This window comes from Fistularia commersonii, chromosome 3 (assembly GCF_037954325.1).
Source record: "Fistularia commersonii isolate RoL2024-O1a breed Wild chromosome 3, RoL_Fcom_v1.0, whole genome shotgun sequence".
NCBI classification, from domain to species: domain Eukaryota; kingdom Metazoa; phylum Chordata; class Actinopteri; order Syngnathiformes; family Fistulariidae; genus Fistularia; species Fistularia commersonii.
This window is the reverse complement of record NC_141286.1, coordinates 25,930,620-25,936,619: the sequence shown is the minus strand read 5'-3', so window position 1 is coordinate 25,936,619 and position 6,000 is coordinate 25,930,620.

Genomic DNA, 6,000 nt, shown 5'->3' with positions numbered 1-6,000 from the left:
TGGAGAGTTTACACAAGAGTGTTTGTTGAACTCTGCTATCATATAACACTAATAAAAAAACACTTTTAGCTTTTTGCATAAAGTTGATCTTTAGCTGAACACATTTCTAGCGTTTATGGAGGTTCTAAGAACATTAATGTAAAGATAAGATAAGATAAGATAAGATAAGATAAGATAAGATAAGATAAGATAAGATAAGATGAGATAAGATGAGATGAGATAAGATAAGATAAACCTTATTGATCCCCGTAGGGGAAATTGTTTTGTAAATATAAATATAAATAGATAGACAACAAAGACATCACCAAATAAATAGACAGCAGAGAGAACAATAACAACATCAAGGATAAGAATGGGGAAGACAATGAAAAAAAACAAAAGACAGTGAGGGTGAAATATAGACGATCAAAACAAAAACGGCAACATAAACAATGACAACAGCAGTGACAAGAATGAAATAAAGCTCTCTCGGCAGCGGGACCGAACCTGGAGCCTCTCCAACGGGCGGCGGTGAGGAGGGTGAAGGACAACAGGTCCGAGTTGGGTGACGTTCTCCGGTCCGATGGCGTCAAGGTTGCGTCCACTAGAGGGCGCCGCAGAGTTCGGAGTTCACTTCCAAGTTCTGTTTCGGACGATAACAAACATGGCGGCTGATGGTGTCGCCCACTGGATCCCGTTGAGAAGGTTGTTGCTGTGAAGCAGGAGAACGTAATCATCTCAGGTCATAACGTTCATTCATGATCAGTTCAGCTGGAGACTATCCCTGCTGTGATTGGACGAGATGAGAGCTTCCTCCTGGACTGCTCGATCACATGACCACATATAGAGACCGACAACCAGTCGCCCTCTCATTCAACGTCATTTAGACATTCAACCATTCACTCTCGTTCTTCTTCTTCTCCTTTGGGCTTTTTCCTTCAGGGTCTCCACAGCGAATCAACCTTCTCCATCTAACCCTGTTCTCTGGATCCTCCTCTCTCACTCCAACTACCTTCACATCCTCTCTCACTACGTCCATAAATCTTCTGAACACGGCTTCCACCTCTCCTTCTTTGACCTTCAGTAGCCCAGTTTCCATTGGTTCCCACGTCCTCCATCAATCTTCTCTCTGGTCTTCCTCTAGGCCTCCAATTCCAGCATCCTTCTACCAATATCTTCACTCTCCCTCCTCTGTCCGTGACCCAACCATCTCTGACCTTCTCTCCAAAACATCTAACATGATGGACTCATTCCTGATCCTTTCCATCTTGGTCGCTCCCAAAGAGAACCTCAACATCTTCATCTCTGTGACCTCCAGCTCTGCCTCCTGTCTTTTGGTCATTGTAGATGTTTGTAGATCATCTCACCAGTGTCTCCTCCACCTTTCCTTTCATTCTGGTTGATGTTCTTCTATCTCTTCGTATCCCTGGCCCTTTTCTCCACCCATTCCAACCTGCTTGAACCCGTCTCTTCACCTCGTTTCCAGCCGTAGACTGTTCACCCAAAGTACCTAAAATCCTCCACCTTCTTGATCTCCACTCCCTGTAGCCTCACCGTTCCACCCTGGTTCCTCTCATTCACACATATATTCTGTCTTGCTGTGACCAACCTTCATTCCTCTCCTTTCCAGAGCCTACCTCCACCTCTCGAGATGCTCCTCAAACCTTCTCCCTTCTCTCACTACAGATCACAATGTCATCTGCAAACATCACGATCCATGGAGATTCCTTACTAACCTCATCTGTCAGCCTGTCCATCACCAGTGCAAACAAGAGGTGGTTCAGAGGAGATCCCTGATGAAGCCCCACCTCCACCTTGAACTTCTCAGTTACCCCAACACATCTCACCACCGTTTCACAGCGAGCATACATGTTCACTCTCATTCATACGGACATACAAGTATCGCCCTCTCGTTCCTACATGTGGTTAGTGCAGGGTCTCCAATCCTTTGGACTGCGGGAGGAACCCTGGAGGAACCCCATGCAGATACGAGGAGAACATTGAGGCTCCACGCAGGAAGCAATTCAACAACCGAAGCGTTCAGCGCTGCGCAACCTCGCCGCACCGGTTACACCATGTTTACTGCAACTTAAGGCCGCATCGATTCTAAAAACCCATTTCCACATCTGCTGGTCTCATTCAGCTGGATATCAGCGATAAATATGGAATCTGTGATGGTCGGGAGCCCGAACGCTCACATCGCCGCTAATCGATAGCTTTTTGAAAACGCAGCTAAATAAGGAGCTCGGGAGGGACCCATCCCGTCTTTTCCAGTGGAAATTCCCGCCGTCGTGTTCGATTGAGTTTTAAAAGACACATTTTTTTTAGTTTGGAATCCATCTTTTTTTTTTTTTTTTTTAATAGCTTCATCCGTTCCTTTTGCCCCCCCCCTCGCCCTCCTTCTTCCCACCCGCTTTTCTCCTTTGGGTGGAGAATCTATTATTCATGCCGGGGTCTGCCCTGGGAGGTCTTCTTCGGCGGGGTCTGAAGTCTGGAGGTTTAACACAGAAAGTGAGACGAGGAGAGCGGATCCGGGCTCTCCTCTTTTTGTACGGCTGAACACTTTATTCCCTCGGATGTGCCGACGCCGGGATCAAGTCGGTGTTAACAAAGGGCTTCCGTTCTCCACATCGTCCCCCCGCAGGAGCCCAGGCTCTCCGGGAGAAGATCACGGTCCAAGGGAATGGACGGGAGACGGAAACCTCCCCCTGAATGAATCCAACATGATAATATTCATTCATTTGTTTGTGAGTGGAAGACGCTACTTTTTTCCACACTGCAGCTTAAACAACAGTGCGGCTAATTTATGGATTTTTTTTGGGGGGTAAAACATTTAGCTTCGTCACATCGTGAAATCCTGAGGCCGAAAACGACTTCAGAGCGCAGGAGGAAGAAGGAAAAAGCCAACAGATGCTTTGATTTGTGTCACGTGGAGCCATAAAAACGTTCACCCTCTCATTCACAGCCGTTAAATTCCCGTCATGTTTCCACGTGCAACTATTCACTCAGGGAAATACAACTAAAAAAGCTTTATCGTCCATTTCTGCGCTCGTGCTGGACGTTCAGAGGAATCGAGAAGATGCCTCTCGCTTTCCTACGATGATGTGAGATGAACGAAATACTAGCGTGACGTCACGATTCGGGAGAAGAAGTAGTTTCCATCTCCGTCGCAGTTTTATTACTCTCCAACAGGGGGCAGCACTGAGCGCAGCGCTCCGATGGATCCTACAATTGTTCTTTCGTTCGTTATCTACACCGCGTTTCCTGCTCTCTGGGTCGGAGCCAATCACAGCTGTCCTTGGTGAGAGGCGGGGCTCATCCTGGACCAATCACAGGGCCTCATATAGAAACATGCAACCACTCACCCTCTCATTTATTGTTATAAAGAGAAACAACAACTCACTCCTTCACGCTCTGCAGGATGAGTGGAATAGATAAGGAATAAATGAATGGAAAATAACTAAATTATCGCCATTTCCGGATTATAAACCGCTCCTTTTTTTTTCCAAACGCTTTGAACACTGAGGTTTAAACAACGATGCAGCTTACTGGTGGATTTTGGGGGCGAGCGAGCTTCACGCCACCAAAACATGAAGACTCGTCACATCAGAATGTGAAATTCTGATTGCGTTCGATTCTGACATCTCAGAAGTTTAACGGTTTTAGTGCGCAGGAGGAAGACCAAGATAGCGGTCAGCTGGAGGAGGACAAAGCGAGGATAGAAAATGGATGGATGGGCTTTTCCTTGTGTTAAAAAAGCATTAGTGGATGTTACCCGGTATGTATTTAGTTGTTAAAAAAATGCTTCTGTGTAAATATCTCATGTTACAACCTGCCATTTATAGACAAATGCGGCCTAGATGTGCACACATAGATTTATTTAGTTATTTTTAACTGGTATAGCTTACATTCAGGTGCGCTCAAATGACAGTTTACTGCTAAACCCGCTGTCAGGGTTTGTTGCTCAGTCTTAAGAAAACAGCATTGCTGCAGATTCATCTTCTGCAAACATCAGGGCGAGGCTGCGGGAGCCAATCACGGGTGAGGGGCGGAGCCAAACCCGACAGGTGAGTCACCTGTCAATCACAGGGTCCACATGGTGGAGAGCCTGGGAGAGATAAGATTAGAATAAATGCAAAAGACTGGGAGGCATGTAGAACATCAGGATGGAGGAGGAACCATCTTTCTCCAGCTGGAGAAGCGGCTGGATCGTAACTTCTGGTTCTGGTGGTTCTGATCGGAGAAGCGTGAACGTCGTCCTGAAGGGGGCGCCGTTGCGGCGAGAGAGAACCCCCCCCCCCCGATGGCGCTCTCGGCTTTCCGGTACCTTCTCACGGGCTGCCAAGGTCTCGGCTCGCTCAGATGATGAGAGGCGTATCACACTTTGCCTTTTTTTTTTTTTTTAGAATCAGTGTTTTTTGGCCGCCGCCGCCGTTCCCCTTGAATAATTCAGTATTCAAGGTTCGTGTTGGTGCAAGGCCTCGCCGCGCTAACTTATTTATAGTTTGTTGTTGTGAGAGCGGGTCAAAACAAGGAGTGAATATTCTTTTCTCTCAAGCCAATTCAGGTTTTTTCGGAGGCGGGGTGTCAAAACCGAAGCGTGCATCTTCATCATCCTCACCCCAGAAGGTGGCGGGAGGAAGCAGGTAGCTTTTGTTTCCTTTCCGTTTTTTCCGCCGAACGGCGCAATCCGATGTGAGTTGACGCCGTAAATTAACACCTTTATTTTTTTTTCCTTTTTTTAAACGCGGCTCGGCGAAGGGGAGATAAAGCACCGGCGTTTTTTTGGGGTTTTTTTTTGCGGCGCCGGAGCTCTCGGCGAGACGAGGCGGCTCCGTAACGGCCTCGTGACAAGACAAAGCGGCGTCTTAACAGGCCGAGCGCGGCAGAGATCGCCGCGGGCCAGACATTCACTCGTCCTCGGAGGAAACAAAAGAATTGATCGGTTGATTTAAGGCTAAGCTGCGGACGACGCCACCGCCGCCGCCGCCGCAGCTGAATGGGATCTCGGGGAAAGATTCCCCCCCCGCCGGCCTTTTCAGGGTTTAAGTATCACGTCACCGTTTCTCCCTGAATGAAACACGGTTCTTAAATCACCATCCTCTCCACCCGTGACCCCGGGATGTCCGGACGGAGAGGTCAAACGTCTCGCGCCTCTGTGACAGTGAGAACGCTATGAATGCTCTGCAGGTACGTTTCATCAGAAACGTCACAACCTCCAGTTCTGGACCTGGAAGGGGCGTATTTTGCGGATCATGAGGTGCAAGATCAATGAACGGGTGTGTTTTCGGTGCATAAAAGCTAAAGGAAACTTTATTTATCTCATTCGTTGCGCTTTGGACTGTTCTCGTCATCTTATTTTTGTTTATTTATTTGCTATTATCACTCTGTTTATCTTGTCCTTTAGTTTTGGTCATCTATTTTCACCCTTACAGTATTTTTATTTTCCCATTCTTATCCTTGATGTTGTGTTTCTCTCTGCTGTCTATATATTTGTGGATGTCTTTTGCTATTTTCTAATTGTCTTCTAATTCTCTCTCTATTTATATTTATATTCATATTTATTCACACTATAACTGTTACGATGCTGTGACAAAAGAATTTCCCCTATGCGGATCAAAGAAGTTTATCTTTATCTTTATCTGTAAAGAATTTATACATGTAGCACACGGACGATATAAAAAAAGATAAGGATTTTAAGGATTTTGTGTGTGTGTGTGTGTGTGTGTGATCTGCATTTGAATCCCTCCATATTCTCTCTTTCTGCCCAATCTGTTAATTTCTGATTAAAGTCTGATGTCATTTCCAATGGAAATGGACATAATGTTCGTTTGACTTTCAGATACAGAAGTTTTGTTCATCCTTGTAACAGTTAGCTTCAATGCTAGTAGCTTCCATGAGCTTTGCAGTTTCTTCACGATTTCACATTCTTTCTCCTTTTCCTGTGTCGCTTCAATTTCCGTTGCTTTTTGCTCTCCTCCACATCTCCATCACCGGGACGGACGAGGACTTTGTGGACCT